This window comes from Lepus europaeus, chromosome 3 (assembly GCF_033115175.1).
Source record: "Lepus europaeus isolate LE1 chromosome 3, mLepTim1.pri, whole genome shotgun sequence".
NCBI classification, from domain to species: domain Eukaryota; kingdom Metazoa; phylum Chordata; class Mammalia; order Lagomorpha; family Leporidae; genus Lepus; species Lepus europaeus.
Window position 1 is genome coordinate 79,390,634 of NC_084829.1, and position 18,443 is coordinate 79,409,076.

Consider the following 18,443-nt stretch of genomic DNA (forward strand, 5'->3'; position numbering starts at 1 on the left):
TGTATGTACTGAGAAGTACATGCTTGCTGAGAGATGCCCTCTGCCATTGTCTAGCCAGGACCTACAGCAACAACATCCTACATGGGTGCTGGTTAGAGTCCTGGCTGCTCCATTTCTCATCCAGCTCTCTGCTAATGCACCTGGGAAAGCAGTAGAGGATAGCCCAAGTGCTTGGGCCCCTGCCCCGACATGGGAGATCCAGGAGAAGCTCCTGGTTCTTGGCTTCAGACTGGCCCAGCCTCAGTCATTGTGGCCATTTGGGGACTGAATCAATGGATGGAAGATCCTCTCTCTCTTTCTCTCTCTGTCTCTTTGTAACTCTGACTTTCAAATAAATAAATCTTTTCTAAAAATGCAAATAATGATGGGAACAGTGGGTGGACATATGGATGAGAAAAACGGAAAATGATGACCATCGTTGAAGCTCCTTGATAGATGTGGGTGTTCATTATACATTTTTTTTTTACCTTGTGTATGTCAGAAGTTGTATTGAAAATGGGCTATAAAATAGCTAATCATGATGAAAAAAGATCAATTAGGAGGATCAGGTATAAACTATTTCCTGGGTTCATAGAAGCAAATTCACTTAAGGAAGACATTGGTTTAAAACTGGCCAGAGTATCTGCACAGGAATATTCCTAGACACTTTATTTATATGGCACAAATTGGAAACAATCAAAATATCTTTGAATGGGTGAATGGTTAAGCAAGTTATAGTGTATTTGTACCATGGAATCTTGCTCAGTAATAACACAAAAGCCTAAATGAAGCTCAAAGTACAATAAGCTGAGCAAAAAATATCCAATCTCAAAAGTATAGAATGGAGATATATTAATGGTTGTGAGGTGTTAAGGAAGGGAGGAGATAGGTATGACTGTAAAGGTGTACCATGAAGAAAACTAGTGTGGTGATTGACCAGCATGGTATCTTGATTACAGTAGTGATTATATGAGTGTGAAATTACACAAAACTCTACACACAAATACACACTGATGGAACAAAGACATAAGCTTCAATCATTCTCGCTCATTGCCCAAAAGAAAGATAATGGAATTTATCCCTTGCTCTTGAATCTCAGTTCGGTCTGACACGCTATTGTCTTTACACCTGACCCCCGCATTCTTCCCCAGGTTAGGAGTCCCGGTAGCCACATGAAACACCAGTTCCTAGGAATTCATCTCCTCCTGCTGTTCCTTAACCCCACCCCCAAGATATAAACAGGCTTGGCCTCTGGGGTGTAGGCCTCCTGTTGTGTTTTCCTTTAATGTGTACAGGGCAGTTGCACATCCACCTCTAAGAATTTATTTTCTCTGAATAAATTCATCCTGGCTGTAGATTCATACTCTGCCTCCTTTCTGTTCTGCGCCCCCTTTCCTAATATTTTGGTGCCCCATGTGAGGTGACACTTATCTGTTCTATTTTCGTAACACACACATATACAATGAATACTTTTTTTTAATAAAATTTATTTAGTTATTCGAAAGTCAGAGTTACACAGAGAGAGGAGAGGCAGAGAGAAAAAGGTCTTCCATCCGCTGGTTCACTCCTCAATTGACCGCAATGGCTGGAGCTGTGCCGATCCAAAACCAGTAGCCAGGAGATTCTTTCAGGTCTCTCACGTGGGTGCAGGGGCCCAAGGACTTGGGCCATATTCTACTGCTTTCCCAGGCCATAGCAGAGAGCTGGATTGGAAGTGGAGCGGCCGGGACTTGAACCGGCACCCATATGGGATGCCAACATTGCATGGGGCAGTTTTACTCACTACGCCACAGTGCTGGCCCCAGTGAATACTTTTTTTTTTAAGATTTATTTATTTGAAAGTCAGAGCTACATAGATAGAGGAGAGGCAGAGGGAGAGAAAGAGAGAGAGAGAGAGAGAGGTCTTCCATCCGATGGCTCACTCTCCAATTGGCCACAATAGCCAGAGCTGTGCCGATCTGAAGCCAGGAGCCTGGAGCTTTCTCGGAGTCTCCCATGTGGGTGTAGGGGCCCAAGGACTTGGGCCATATTCTACTGCTTTCCCAGGCCATAGCAGAGAGCTGGATTGGAAGTGGAGCGGCCGGGACTTGAACCGGCACCCATATGGGATGCCAACATTGCATGGGGCAGTTTTACTCACTACGCCACAGTGCTGGCCCCAGTGAATACTTTTTTTTTTAAGATTTATTTATTTGAAAGTCAGAGCTACATAGATAGAGGAGAGGCAGAGGGAGAGAAAGAGAGAGAGAGAGAGAGAGGTCTTCCATCCGATGGCTCACTCTCCAATTGGCCACAATAGCCAGAGCTGTGCCGATCTGAAGCCAGGAGCCTGGAGCTTTCTCGGAGTCTCCCATGTGGGTGTAGGGGCCCAAGGACTTGGGCCATCTTCCACTGCTCTCCCAGGCCATAGAAGAGAGCCGGATCGGAAGTGGAGCAGCTGGGTCCCGAACCGGCGACCATATGGGATGTGATGCTTCAGGCCAGGGCATCAACCCACTGCACCACAGCACCGCACCCCCCCATGAATACTTTTAAAAGTAGTGAAATCTAAATAAGGTCTATGTATTGTGCCAATGTCAGCTTTCTTGTTTTGAATTTGTACTATCTCTATGTAATATGCAATCACTGAGGGAAACTGGGTGAAGGCTTAACTCTCTGAACTACTTTTGAAATCTCCTAAGGATCTATGCAACAATGAAATTAGACGATAAGTTTACTTTTGGACAAAGACTTTTTAAATTCATGAATAGTTTTTTCACGATATGCATAGACTTTTGAAAAATGTCTCATAGTTATTTCAAAATAAGAAGTTTTTTCAAAAAGTTAAGAATTGTGGAGAAGGCACATATTTGACACAGCAGTGAAGATACCACTTGGGACATTTGCCCTCATCCCATATGAGAGTACCTAGGTTGGAGTACTGTCTCCACCTTTTTTAAAAGATTTATTTTATTTATTTGAAAGGCACAGTTACAGAGAGAGGGGGATATATATATATATATATATAGAGAGAGAGAGAGAGAGAGAGAGAGAGAGAGAGAGAGAAATCTTCCCTATACTCGGTTCACTCCCCAAATGACCCCAGGGCTGGTCCGACGAAATCCAGGAGCCAGAAGCTTCTGAGTCTCTCACATGGGTGCAGGGACCCAAACACTTGGGCCATCTTCTGCTGCTTAGCAGCATTAGCAGGGAGCTAGATTAGAAGTGGAGCAGCCTCTGCCATGGCCTGGGAAATCAGCGGAAGTCCTTGGACCCCTGCAGCTGCATGGGAGATCTGGTAGAAGCTCCTAGCTCCTGGCTTTTAATCGGTGCAGCTCCGGCCATTGCAGCCAACTTGGGAGTGAACCATTGGATGGAAGACCTCTCTCTCTCTCTTCCTCTCCTCTCTCTCTGTAACTCTGACTTTCAAAATAAATAAATCTTTAAAAAAAAAAAAAAAGTGGAGCAGCTGGGTCTGGAACTGGCACCCATATGGGATGTCCATGTTGCAGGTGGCTGCTTAACCTGCTATTCCACAGCACCTGCCCCAATAACAAAAGAAATTAATTTACAGAGTTTACAAAAGCAGAACCACATAAAAGGAATTTTACTTTGGTCCACAATAGCAATGGCCGGTTTTATTATACACCTTTCTCTTGATATCAGTTTTATTTGAATAAAATATAGCTGAATGAGTATTTTTAAAATTTGTATAACTATCCAGTGGTCTTTCCAAAAATGAATATGGTAGAGGGAATTGTCAGAGGTACACTTGTGATGATTTGCATAGCAGTTTCTCCTTCATAGTTTTGTCTTGTTTCTTCTCTATCTTCTAAAATTTCAACCTTTAGAAATGTATATATTTTTAAGGAATTTATTAATATATTAGAGTCTCAGGATGCCAATAAATGCATGATAATTACTACAACACATTCCTCACCAATTCTCATTTTCATATAATATTAACACGAAGAGAATAGATTCCATGTAGTTCATACACAGAATTCTAAAAATATGTTACTTTCTTTCCTCCCTCTCTCCCTCCCTCCTTCCCCTTCCTTCCTCCCTTTCCTCCTTCTTCCCCTTCTTCCTTCCTTCCTTCCTTCCTTCCTTCCTTCCTTCCTTCCTTCCTTCCTCTTTTTTCCTTTTAAATTTTTGAGATAACATTTTAAATTTACATTATAGTGACAGGCTTAATGCTCCACTAAATGAAGATTTCAAGGAATAAAAAGTAAACATGTGGCCGGTGCCTTGGTGCAGTAGTTAATCCTTCGCCTGAGGCACTGGCATCTCAAATGGACGCCAGTTCTAGTCCTGGCTGCTCCTCTTCCAATCCAGCTCTCTGCTATGGCCTGGGAAAGCAGTATAAGAAGGCCCAAGTGCTTGGGCCCCTGCACCTGCACGAGAGACCTGGAAGAAGCACCTGGCTCCTGGCTTCGGATCAGTGCAGCTCCTGCCGTTGCGGCCATTTGGGGTGTGAACCAATGGAAGGGAGAGTTTTCTCTCTGTCTCTCCCGCTCACTGTCTGTAACTCTACCTCTCAAATAAATAAATAAAATCTTTAAAAAAGAACATAGTCAGTGGGAATATAGGCAAGGGTTACAAATAATCACCAAATGAAAAGATGACTATTTCACTCATATATAATAAATTTAAAAATAAGTGCAGCTCATTAAAACTGTAGTAGTATAGTTTTGTCTTTTTGTGTCTGGATTATTTAACTTAACATTAGGTCCTCCAGTTGCATCCATTTTGACGCAAATGGTAGAATGTCATTCTTTTTTATAGCTGATTAATAGTCCATTGTGTATAATTATATATAATTTTTTTCTTTATCCATTTATCTGATGATGGATACCTTGGTTGATTCCATATTCTAGCTATTGTGAACAGTGCTGTTATAAATGCCATGGTGCAGATATATGTTTGATACAATGTGTTCATGTCTTTTGATTGTTCTCTTTGCTGTGCAGAAGTTTCTGAATTTGATATCATCCCATTTTTCTAGTTTTGCTTTTGTTGCCTGTGTTTTGAAAGTCTTATCCAAGAAGTTATCACCTACCTCAGTGTCTTGAAGTATTTCCCCTACATTTTCTTCAGCGACTTCATAGTTGCAGGTCTTAAATTTAGGCATTTGAGAAATTTGTATTTTTTAGAGTCCAGAGTGCTGACCATTACACCATGGGGCCATGAGAAATTTAAATTTTTTTTTATTAAACTTTTATTTAATGAATATAAATTTCCAAAGTATAGCTTATGGGTTACAATGGCTTCCCCCCTCCCATAACTTCCCTCCCGCCCGCAACCCTCCCCTTTCCCGCTCCCTTTCCCCTTCCATTCATGTAAAGATTCATTTTCAATTCTCTTTGTATACAGAAGATCAGTTTAGTATATATTAGGTAAAGATTTCAACATTTTGCCCATATAGCAACATAAAGTGAAACAACTACCATTGGATTACTAATTATAGCATTAAATAGCAATGTACAGCACATTAAAGACAGAGAACCTACATAATTTTTTTTCAAATTAATTAATTTTCTATGCCATTTCCATTTTAACACCAGGTTGTTTTTTTTTTTTTTTCATTTCCAATTCTCTTTATATACAGAAGATCACTTCAGTATATAATTAGTAAAGACCTCATCAGTTTGTGCCCACACAGAAACGCAAAGTATAAAAATACTGTTTCAGTACTAGTTATAGCATCACTTCGCTTTAGACGACACATTAGGGACAGATCCCACATGGGGTGTAAGTACACAGTGACTCCTGTTGCTGATTTAACAATTTGACACTCCTGTTCATGGCGTCAGTAATCTCCCTAGGCTCTAGTCATGAGTTGCCAGGGCTATGGAAGCCTTTAGAATTCGCTGACTTTGGAAGGGCGGAGCCAAGATGGCGGATAGTGAGGACGTGTGCCTTAGTTTGGGAAAATAAACTTTCATAAAAGTGGAATTACTGTAGCCTCAGGAAAAGACTCAAAAAAAAAAAAAAACTGCAGAGGAAACGCTTCCGGATCTTGTGGGTGAGACACAGAGGACTTACAGGGAACCCACCGCGTGGAAAACCAACCGAGAAGAGCAGAGCGGGAGAGGAGCCAGAGCCACAGAATCTCGCCAGCGCGGGAACGGAGGTCGGTAAGACAAAGACCTGAGAAGTCCGAGACATTGGGGGGAGGGGGAACAGAGGCCTCTCCCTTCACTCACCAAGCAAAACAAAGAGCACCGCGATTTTACATATGTAAAGCTCAGCCAAACTCAGTATCTTTAGCGAAACTGGAGAACACATTGAGGGCTGCATAAACGCTGTGTATGTTCCCAGGCATAGATCAAACAAATACCCACAGAGGCTAGATTTCAACTACCCTCAACTCCACTCCCAACTGAGTCAAAAGAAAAAAAAAAAAGAGAGAGAGAGAGAGAGCGCGTCCCAGCAAGGAGCAAGTAATCCGGGAGAGTCGCTCTTTACACGGCCTTAAACCTCAAGAAACAAGCATAGCTCTCTAGCCACACCCATCACAGCCCCTAAGGCTCCAACAAAACAGACAGCTCACTCAGAGGCACAGTATAACGAGAGAAAAAAAAAAAAAACAAAAACAAAAACAAAAACAAAAACAAAAACACCACAAATTATCTCTAACATGCCAAGCAAGAAACATAGAAGCGGAGGTACCAAAGATAAGGATAGCACTATGACGCCCCCAAGTGAACAAGACACGCCAATGCAAGATTATGAAGATCAAGAGTTAGAGCAAATGCACGAAGCAGATTGCAAAAATTTCATAAGAACATTAAGAAGTTCTCAAAAACAAATTCTTGAACTACAGAAATCCTTAATGGACAAGATAGAAAATCTCTCCCGTGAAAATGAAATATTAAGGAGGAATCAAAATGAAATGAAAAAATTAGTGGAACAGGAAACTGCAGTACTGGCAAAAAATCTCAATGAAATGAAGAACTCAATAGATCAAATGGCAAACACATTAGAGAGCCTTAAAAACAGAATGGATGAAGCAGAAGAGAGAATATCGGAATTAGAAGACAGAGAACAGGAAAGGAAACAGTCAAATCAAAAAAAAGAAGAAGAAATCAGTAATCTAAAAAATACTGTCAGGAATCTACAGGATACTATTAAAAAACCCAACATTCGGGTTCTAGGAGTTCCTGAAGGCATGGAAAGGGAGAAAGGATTAGAAGGCCTTTTTAGTGAGATACTAGCAGAAAATTTCCCAGGTTTGGAGAAGGACAGAGACATCCTAGTACAGGAAGCTCAGAGAACCCCTAATAAACATGATCAAAAGAGATCCTCACCAAGACACGTCGTAATCAAACTCACCACAGTGAAACACAAAGAAAAGATCCTAAAATGTGCAAGAGAGAAACGCCAGATTACTCTCAGAGGATCTCCAATTAGACTTACAGCTGATTTCTCATCAGAAACCCTACAAGCCAGGAGAGAATGGCGAGATATAGCCCAGGTACTAAGAGAGAAAAACTGCCAGCCCAGAATATTATATCCTGCAAAGCTCTCATTTGTGAATGAAGGTGAAATTAAGACCTTTCACAGCAAACAGAAATTGAAAGAATTTGTCGCCACTCGTCCAGCCCTGCAAAAGATGCTTAAAGATGTGTTACATACAGAAACACAGAAACACGGTCACCAATATGAAAGAAGGTAAAGGAAGGAAACCTCAGAGCAAAAGATCACAGGAAGCTCAAACCAGATATTAGAAAATATCTTTGGCAAATGGCAGGGCAAAGTTACTCCTTCTCAATAGTCACATTGAATGTTAATGGCTTGAACTGTCCAGTTAAAAGACACCGATTGGCCGATTGGGTTAAGGACCAAAACCCATCCTTTTGCTGCTTACAAGAAACCCATCTATCCAACAATGATCCATACAAGCTGAGAGTGAAAGGCTGGAAAAAGATATACCACGCCAACAGAAATGAAAAGAGAGCGGGCGTAGCCATCTTAATTTCGGACAACATAAACTTTACCACAAAAACTGTTAGGAGAGACAAAGAGGGGCACTATATAATGATTAAGGGATCCATTCAACAGGAAGATATAACGATTATCAACGTATATGCACCTAATTACAGGGCACCAGCCTATTTAAAAGACTTGTTAAGAGACTTAAAGGGAGACTTAGACCCCAATACAATAGTACTGGGGGACTTCAATACTCCACTCTCAGAGATAGACAGATCAACAGGACAGAAGATGAACAAGGAGACAGTAGATTTAAATGACACTATAGCCCAAATGGATCTAACAGACATCTACAGAACATTTCATCCTACATCTAAGGACTTTACATTCTTCTCAGCAGTACATGGAACCCTCTCTAGGATTGACCACATACTAGGCCATAAAGCAAGTCTCAGCAAATTCAAAAGAATTAGAATCATACCATGCAGCTTCTCAGACCACAAAGGAATGAAATTGGAAATTGGCAACTCAGGAATCCCTAGAGCACGTGCAAACACATGGAGATTGAACAACATGCTCCTGAATGAACAATGGGTCATAGAAGAAATTAAAAGAGAAATCAAAAATTTTCTGGAAGTAAATGAGGATAACAGCACAACATACCAAAACCTATGGGATACAACAAAAGCAGTGTTAAGAGGAAAGTTTATATCAATAGGTGCCTACATCAAGAAATTGGAAAGGCACCAAATAGATGAGCTTTCAATTCATCTCAAGGATCTAGAAAATCTGCAGCAAACCAAACCCAAACCCAGTAGGAGAAGAGAAATAATTAAAATCCGAGAAGAAATCAACAAGATTGAATCCAAAAAAACATTACAAAAAATCAGCCAAACGAGGAGCTGGTTTTTTGAAAAAATAAACAAAATTGACACCCCATTGGCCCAACTAACTAAAAAAAGAAAAGACCCAAATCAATAGGATCAGAGATGAAATGGGAAACGTAACAACAGACGCCACAGAAATAAAAAGAATCATCAGAAATTACTACAAGGACTTGTATGCCAGCAAACAGGAAAATCTATCAGAAATGGACAGATTCTTGGACACATACAACCTCCCTAAATTGAGCCAGGAAGACATAGAAAACCTAAACAGACCAATAACTGACACAGAAATTGAAACAGTAATAAAGGCCCTCCCAACAAAGAAAAGCCCAGGGCCAGATGGATTCACTGCTGAGTTCTACCAGACATTTAGAGAAGAACTAACTCCAATTCTTCTCAAACTATTCAGAGCAATCGAAAAAGAGGGAATCCTCCCAAATTCCTTCTATGAAGCCACCATCACCTTAATTCCTAAGCCAGAAAGAGACGCAACACTGAAAGAGAATTACAGACCAATATCCCTGATGAACATAGATGCAAAAATTCTCAATAAAATTCTGGCCAATAGAATGCAACAACACATCAGAAAGATCATCCACCCAGACCAAGTGGGATTCATCCCCGGTATGCAGGGATGGTTCAACATTCGCAAAACAATCAACGTAATACACTACATTAACAGACTGCAGAAAAAAAACCATATGATTCTCTCAATAGACGCAGAGAAAGCATTTGATAAAATACAACACCCTTTCATGATGAAAACTCTAAGCAAACTGGGTATGGAAGGAACATTCCTTAATACAATCAAAGCAATATATGAAAAACCCACGGCCAACATCCTATTGAATGGGGAAAGGTTGGAAGCATTTCCACTGAAATCTGGTACCAGACAGGGATGCCCTCTCTCACCACTGCTATTCAATATAGTTCTGGAAGTTTTGGCCAGAGCTATTAGGCAAGAAAAAGAAATTAAAGGGATACAAATCGGGAAGGACGAACTCAAACTATCCCTCTTTGCAGATGATATGATTCTTTATTTAGGGGACCCAAAGAACTCTACTAAGAGACTGCTGCAACTCATCGAAGAGTTTGGCAAAGTAGCAGGATATAAAATCAATGCACAAAAATCAACAGCCTTTGTATACACAGGCAATGCCACGGCTGAGGAAGAACTTCTAAAATCAATCCCATTCACAATAGCTACAAAAACAATCAAATACCTTGGAATAAACTTAACCAAAGACGTTAAAGATCTCTACGATGAAAACTACAAAACCTTACAGAAAGAAATAGAAGAGGATACCAAAAAATGGAGAAATCTTCCATGCTCATGGATTGGAAGAATCAATATCATCAAAATGTCTATCCTCCCAAAAGCAATTTATACATTCAATGCAATACCCATCAAGATCCCGAAGACCTTCTTCACAGATCTAGAAAAAATGATGCTGAAATTCATATGGAGACACAGAAGACCTCGAATAGCCAAAGCAATCCTGTACAACAAAAACAAAGCCGGAGGCATCACAATACCTGATTTTAGGACATACTACAGGGCAGTTGTTATCAAAACAGCATGGTACTGGTACAGAAACAGATGGATAGACCAATGGAACAGAATAGAAACACCAGAAATCAATCCAAACATCTATAGCCAACTTATATTTGACCAAAGATCCAAATCTAATCCCTGGAATAAGGACAGTCTATTCAATAAATGGTGCTGGAAAAATTGGATTTCCACATGCAGAAGCTTGAAGCAAGACCCATACCTATCACCTTACACAAAAATTCACTCAACATGGATTAAAGACTTAAATCTACGACCCGAAACCATCAAATTATTAGAGAGCATTGGAGAAACCCTGCAAGATATAGGCACAGGCAAAGACTTCCTGGAAAATACTCCAAAAGCACAGGCAGTCAAAACCAAAATTAACATTTGGGATTGCATCAAATTGAGAAGCTTCTGTACCTCGAAAGAAACAGTCAGGAAAGTGAAGAGGCAACCAACAGAATGGGAAAAAATATTCGCAAACTATACTACAGATAAAGGATTGATAACCAGAATCTACAAAGAAATCAAGAAAAACCACAACAACAAAACAAACAACCCACTTAAGAGATGGGCCAAGGACCTCAATAGACATTTTTCGAAAGAGGAAATCCAAATGGCCAACAGACACATGAAAAAATGTTCAAGATCACTAGCAATCAGAGAAATGCAAATCAAAACCACAATGAGGTTCCATCTCACCCCGGTGAGAATAGCTCACATTCAGAAATCTACCAACAACAGATGCTGGAGAGGATGTGGGGAAAAAGGGACACTAACCCACTGTTGGTGGGAATGCAAACTGGTTAAGCCACTATGGAAGTCTGTCTGGAGATTCCTCAGAAACCTGAACATAACCCTACCATACAACCCAGCCATCCCACTCCTTGGAATTTACCCAAAGGAATTTAATTTGGCAAATAAAAAAGCCATCTGCACATTAATGTTTATTGCAGCTCAATTCACAATAGCTAAGACCTGGAACCAACCCAAATGCCCATCAACAGTAGACTGGATAAAGAAATTATGGGACATGTACTCCATAGAATACTATACAGCAGTAAGAAACAATGAAACCCAGTCTTTTGCAACAAGATGGAGCAATCTGGAAAACATCATGCTCAGTGAATTAAGCCAGTCCCAAAGAGAAAAATATCATTTGTTTTCCCTGATCGGTGACAACTGAGCGCCAAAGAGAAAACCTGTTAAGTGAAATGGACACTATAAGCAACAATGAACTGATCAGCTCCTGTCCTGACTTTAGATGTACAATGTAATACTCTATCCTTTTTAGTATTCGTTGTTGTTCTTGTTGTTCTAGTACTATTGGTTGAACTCAGTAATTAACACACAATTATTCTCAGGTGTTTAAATTTTAACTGAAAAGTGATCCCTGTTAAATCTAAGAGTGGAAAAAGAGAGGGAGGAGGTGAACAATTAGGAACATGCTCAATCGGACTGGCCGCAAATGGTGGAGTTAGAAATGTGCAGGGGATTCCAACACAATTCCATCAAGATGGCATGTACCAATGCCATCGCACTAGTCCAAGTGATCAATTTCAGCTCACAATTGATAGCTCTGATAGGTCTGGGAGTCAAAGAGATCACACAAACAAGATAGGTATCTGCTAATACTGATAGAATCAAAAAGGGAGGGAAAGATCCAACATGGGAAGTGGGATACACAGCAGACTCATAGGATGGCAGATGTCCTAAACAACACTCCGGCCTCAGAATCAGCCCTCAGGGCATTCAGATCTGGCTGAAGAGCCCATGAGAGTATAGCAGGCATGGAAAGCCAAGATACCATGGGAAAAAAAAAAAAAAAGACCTAAGTGAATGATCTCTGTGAGTGAGATCCCAGTGGAAAGAACGGGGCCATCAAAGAAGGAGGTACCCTTCTCCGAAGGGAGGAGAGAACATCCACTTTGACTATGACCCTATCGGAATAAGATCAAAGTCAGCGAACCCTAAAGGCTTCCATAGCCCTTGCAACTCATGACTGGAGCCCAGGGAGATTACTGACGCCATGAACAGGAGTGTCAAATTGTTAAGTCAGCAACAGGAGTCACTGTGTACTTACACCCCATGCGGGATCTGTCCCCAATGTGTCGTCTAAAGCCAAGTGATGCTACGACTGGTACTGAAACAGTATTTTTATACTTTGCGTTTCTGTGTGGGCGCAGACTGATGAGGTCTTTGCTAATTATATACTGAAGTGATCTTCTGTGTATAAAGAGAATTGGAAATGAAAAAAAAAAAACAACAACCTGGTGTTAAAATGGAAAAGGCATAGAAAATTAATTATTTTGAAAAAAAAAATTATGTAGGATCTCTGTCTTTAATGTGCTGTACATTGCTATTTTATGCTATAATTAGTAATCCAATGGTAGTTGTTTCACTTTATGTTGCTATATGGGCAAAATGTTGAAATCTTTACCTAATATATACTAAACTGATCTTCTGTGTACAAAAAGAATTGAAAATGAATCTTTACACGAATGGAAGGGGAAAGGGAGCGGGAGGGGGGAGGGTTGCGGGCGGGAGGGAAGTTATGGGAGGGGGGAAGCCATTGTAACCCATAAGCTATACTTTGGAAATTTATATTCATTAAATAAAAGTTTAATAAAAAAAAAAAAAAAAAAGAATTCGCTGACTTTGGCCGGCGCCGCGGCCCACTAGGCTAATCCTCCGCCAAGCGGCGCCGGCACACGGGGCTCTAGTCCCGGTCGGGGCACCGATCCTGTCCCGGTTGCCCCCCCTCCAGGCCAGCTCTCCGCTGTGGCCAGGGAGTGCAGTGGAGGATGGCCCAAGTGCCTGGGCCCTGCACCCCATGGGAGACCAGGATAAACACCTGGCTCCTGCCATCGGACCAGCGCGGCGCGCCGGCCGCAGCGCGCCACCGCGGCGGCCATTGGAGAGTGAACCAATGGCAAAAGGAAGACCCCTCTCTCCGTCTCTCTCCCACCGCCCACCCCGCCCGCCAAAGAAATTTAAATTTTTAACAAATAAAGCAAAACAAAAAATCCAGGAAGTTAGGGTAGCTCACGGTCTGCCAAGAACTACCATTATCATTCTCTGATTTCCTCTAGTGCTTTCCAGGTTGGAAGCTATTTTAATCCTTTGTTTCTCATTATACTTTTGATTCTCTACAGTAGTCCTGAGAAAGTAGGGCTATTGTAGAGATAAGGGTCTTACATCTTTATCAAAAATTTTAAAACAAAAGGATGAAGTTCAAAGATGTTAAATGTTGTGCTCAAGGTCACCGAGCTAGTAACAGATTCCCCTCTCACATCAGAAACAGAGTGAGCCTGCTGCCCTCTCTACTATTAGCACATTAACAGAGAAAAGAGAGCCCTGGGGAGATTCTTCTAATCACCCCACATGTGCTGAACAACACAGATTGCCTTTTACTTCTCAAATCCCATTGCACTTACCATCTGTAAAATGCACTTGAGCTTTTCCTCATATTTTGCCTTGCCTTGTTTTTAAGTGTTTAATAAGGGAATGGGTGAGTGGTGTATGTAACTCCCTAATTATATAGAACTAGTATTAGAATAAGGAGTCTGGACTAGTATTCTCCATATTCTCACAAAATTTAGTACAGTATTACATATATAAATCAATTAATTTTATTTGTGTTTAATTCCATTAGATGATAGCTTGGAAAGTATAGACATTATCTTTAGAAGATAAGATAGAATAAAATGATAATTTTAATGAAAGTAGGCAGAGTACTTTCTTACCTATTGAATTCATTACCTTCATTCTAACTAATCTTCCAACACACTTAATCCTCTTTTCCTTCCTATTATACCTGCTCACCTCAGCCATCACCCTGGATCAACCTAAAATCAATCTTCCTCATGCCTTGCCTTGGTCAGGCTATAAATAGGGTGTCAAGCAATAGGAAGATTAACTTACACCTGCTTAAATAATAACATGTTTTTAGACTGAAAAGCCCAAAGGTAAGACTAGTTTCAAATTAGGCTTGATCTTGCAGCTCAAATGATATGAACCACACCGAGTTTCTTTGTCTTCCATTCTGCCTTCCTCAAGCTTGGCTCCATTTTCAGGCCACACGCTAATGGTCCCAACATGCCTGCTAACAAATCTTTCTGCATTCGTGTACATCAGAGAAAAGGAAAAATGTGTCTCCATGATTACTGTAAACTTCCTAGGTCATGTGTCCACTATTGAACCAATTCTTCTGACCACATAAATAGGGTATTGATAAGCTTAAACTCAGTCCCATGTTCTGGATTGGAACTGGAACTGGAATCAATTTCCCTAGAATGACAGGGATCCCCAAATGGAAATTGATGCTACTAGGAAAAGGAAAATAGGTACATGGAAATAACTAGCATGTCTTCTGCTTTGCTTAATCTTGGCTGAGAGATGTCAGTTAAAGAAACCAAACAACCACTTGAACTTCACCAATGAAAATTCATGATTTCTATTCTCTGTTATTATATTCTTATTCCATTAGCTATTCTTATTCCATTAGTTATTCTCCTCACTTTTCTCTCTATACTAGATGCACTCCCTCAGTTTACTAACTTGTTCAAGCATCTTGCTTCATAAAAATGAAGGAAAAAACTCACTCAAACCAATACCATTTAATTACTATCCCATTTCTCTCCCCTCACAACCAAGCACTTGAAGTCTACATACAATGTAAACTATGATAAGCTAAGACAAAAACAGTCACTGTGCAACTCATAAATCATTAAATATCTACCTGTCCCAGTTAAAATAGCTGACTACTACTATTTTACCAATTTTGCCTCTTATCTGTCTTTCCCATGAATGAGATTTATTGAGACACCTAAATATAGATTTGTCCTCAGTTTTTGGGTCATAATTAAACCCCCATTTCCTTAGACTCTCCTCAAAATTACCCAATCAAGGCTCAAATCATCTAAATCAATTCTTTCTAACACCTTCTTATTAAAATACCCTTCAATTCCTTAGGATCGATATTCTCCCCACTCAAACCAACTTGTTCAACTAAAGGTGTGTTCCTGGTGGTCTTTGGCTGGAGGATGTTGACAAACTCTCCAGTATCCATTGAAGTATTCACTGAAGTTCATTGAAGTGTCTTTCATTTTGCTCCTGAATTACGCCAACATCTTCAACTGGGTTTTCCCTGTATCAAATCATATTTCCTGTAATCAGCAATCTGAGAGTTCTTATTAGAGTTATATTTCTGAAACTTATATCTGCTTGTGTTATTACATGCCTCCATAATCCCAAAGATGAAGTCCAAATATCGTAACCTGGCCTGTGATCAGTTCCCCAACCATGTCTCCATCTGTTACCGGCCCCTAACTCCAGTTCCATGCATCAGCCTTGATGACTTGGTTGTAGGTATCCCAGAGCATTTGTCTGAAGTCTAACATGTTCTTTGGACCTCTTTGAATACCTGGAAGTCATCTTCAGCTAGCTAACTTTTACATGTTCTTGGCTCGAGATTTTCTTGCTCAAACCCTTCCTGCTCTATGAAGACAAATATCCTCAGGGGATCGCCAGTTTGTATTTATTTCTTTCATAGTGCTTACTACACCACATCGTAGTTATTTGGTTTTTTTTTTTCCTGAGATTATTAACTTCTTGAGGCCTAGAGCCTTGTCTTACTCATCTTAATGTCCTCTGCCATGGACCTTACTCAGGATTCTTTTCATTTGATGTTTAGAGATGGAAATTGTGGAGCAGGGAGTTCTCCTGCTGCCTGGAAATGAAAATAGGGGTGAGATTGCTCAGGAAGAGAGGACTTCTTTGTGGATAGGGCCCAGAGGTAATAAGTTTTACAATATACCAAACAGTCAAAACAAATCTCGAAGAATTATCTTGTCCAAAATGTCAGTAGCAATTTCAGTAAGAAACACCATAGATTCTCAATAGGTATTTGTTTAGGGATGAATAAACAAACAGGAATAAACAGGTAAAATAAAGTAAAAGTGAAGGAAGGGAGAAGCAGCTTGAGCACTGTATTTGGAGATAAAAGTGTACCCTAGGGGCAGGCAACCATGGGTCATGCTTTGACAACCTAAAATTCTGCACTGGTCATCTTCTCTGCCCTTTCCTCTGGGGCTATGAGTGCAAGAGACAGCTTTGGCTGAAAGAACTAATTAGAGTGAAAAGACTCCAGTGACCAAATGAAGACATCTGGGTGGGAGACAAAATGAGGCTATCCAGGTGTGTGAGGGGCGGCACTTCAGCTTCTTAGACCACTTGGCCTATGATGTTTACCTCACCTTTTTCAAGACAAGATCTCCTAGTTCTAACTTGAATTTTATATTCAGCCATTTAACCTAAGGGCCATTACTTGCAGTATATTGTGGCTGCAAATTAAAATCCACAGGGAGCAGACATGCACTGTGGTTTTATTTGCCAATGTCAGTACATTTGACTCACATCCTCCCCTCGGGGGAATCTTAGCTAGGTAAAACTTTTCCAGGGCTCAACTTTTCCTGGAACAACTTTATCATTAAATACACAGGCTCTGGATCAAAAGCTAATTGAATCAAAACTGCGGATAATTTACTCTGTAAATCTAGCTCCATGTAGTGCAGAAATAATTGATACCAAGTGCCTTATATACAGGGATATCAACTGTCTCTGGGTTCCAATGAAATCATCCCTAGCTTTGAAGACAGTGTTTTAAACTTCCTCTACTTGCTTACACACTAAAAGGCACTTAAATAGTATTTTAGTGATGATGACTTAATTCACTAAATTCCCTAGTAAATACAGTGGTGGAAATGTTTTCAGGAACCTTTGTTAGTTCGAGAGCGAGAGATTTGGGAATATACTGAACCAAAAGCAAGTATTATTTGGAGTACTTAAATTTATATTAACGCTGGGGAAGATGATTCCATTTATGAATCTACTTCAAATAGTTTGTGGAATTGAAAGATAAGCATATTTTGGCGCAAGTGATTGAAACTCATGTACAGTATTTTCATAATACATATTGTCCATGAACTTTGCTTGGTTCCTCAGATCTTTCCTTGCAGGAAGCCTCTGTCTTTACCTATAAACAAAACTGACCAGGACCAGCTGAATGGATACAAGAGTTACATTAATTTCAGCCATTGCATATGTGGACACAGAGGATTTAACAAAGCAATTTAGGGTTGGGCATTTGGTTCAGCAGTTAAGACTGTTAAGAATCTTGCATTCCATGTTAGAGTACCTGGGTTCAACATCTGCCTCTGGCTCCTGACTCTAGCTTCCTGCTGTGGCAGACCCTGGGAGGCAGCAATGATGGCTCAAGTGGTTGGTCTTCTGCTGCCCATTTAGGAAACTTAGAGGAATTTCTGGCTCCTGACTTTGGCCCCAGTCCAGCCTGGCTGTTATGAGCATTGAGAAAGAGAACCGGGGGATGGTAGCCTTCTTTCTCCCTCTCTTCCTATTTATCTGTTTGTCTTTCAGACTCTCTTCCTGCTCTATCTCTCCCTCTCATAGAAATAAATATTTTTAAAAAGCAACTTAAGGGGCCAGTCCCACAGCGTAGCAGGTTTAGCTGCCTGTTATGCCAGCGCCCGTTATGAGCACCAGTTCGTGTCCTGGCTGCTCCACTTTCAAACCAGCTCCTTATGAGAAAGGAGTGGAAGATGGCCCAAGCCCTTGGGCCCCTGCACCCATGTAACAGACCCAGAAGAAACTCCAGGCTCCTGGCTTTGGCCTGGCTCAGCCCTGGCTATTGCAGGTATTTGGGGAGTGAATCAGCAGATGGAAGATCTCTTCCTCTTTCGTTGTCTCTCCCTCTCTCTCTGACTCTGCTTTTCAAATAAATATTTTTTTTTTAAAAAAAACAACTTTCACTTTGGGGAATAGATCACTGTCACTGGTGATAAAGTAAAATACTGCCATAAAAGACATTCAATGGAACTATGGAACTACACAAGAGACACTGCAATTAGTTGAAGGATCAAGAAAGTCTAAACAGAGATATTTGTGAAGGAATTGAGAAATGAACAGGACTTTGCAGAGTACCTGAAAGCAAGCTATTATTTGCATGATTGTCAATGTAGAGAAAAAAGTAGTGAAACACCTTGAAATTGGCCAAAAAGATTATTGGATGACTCAGTGGAAAA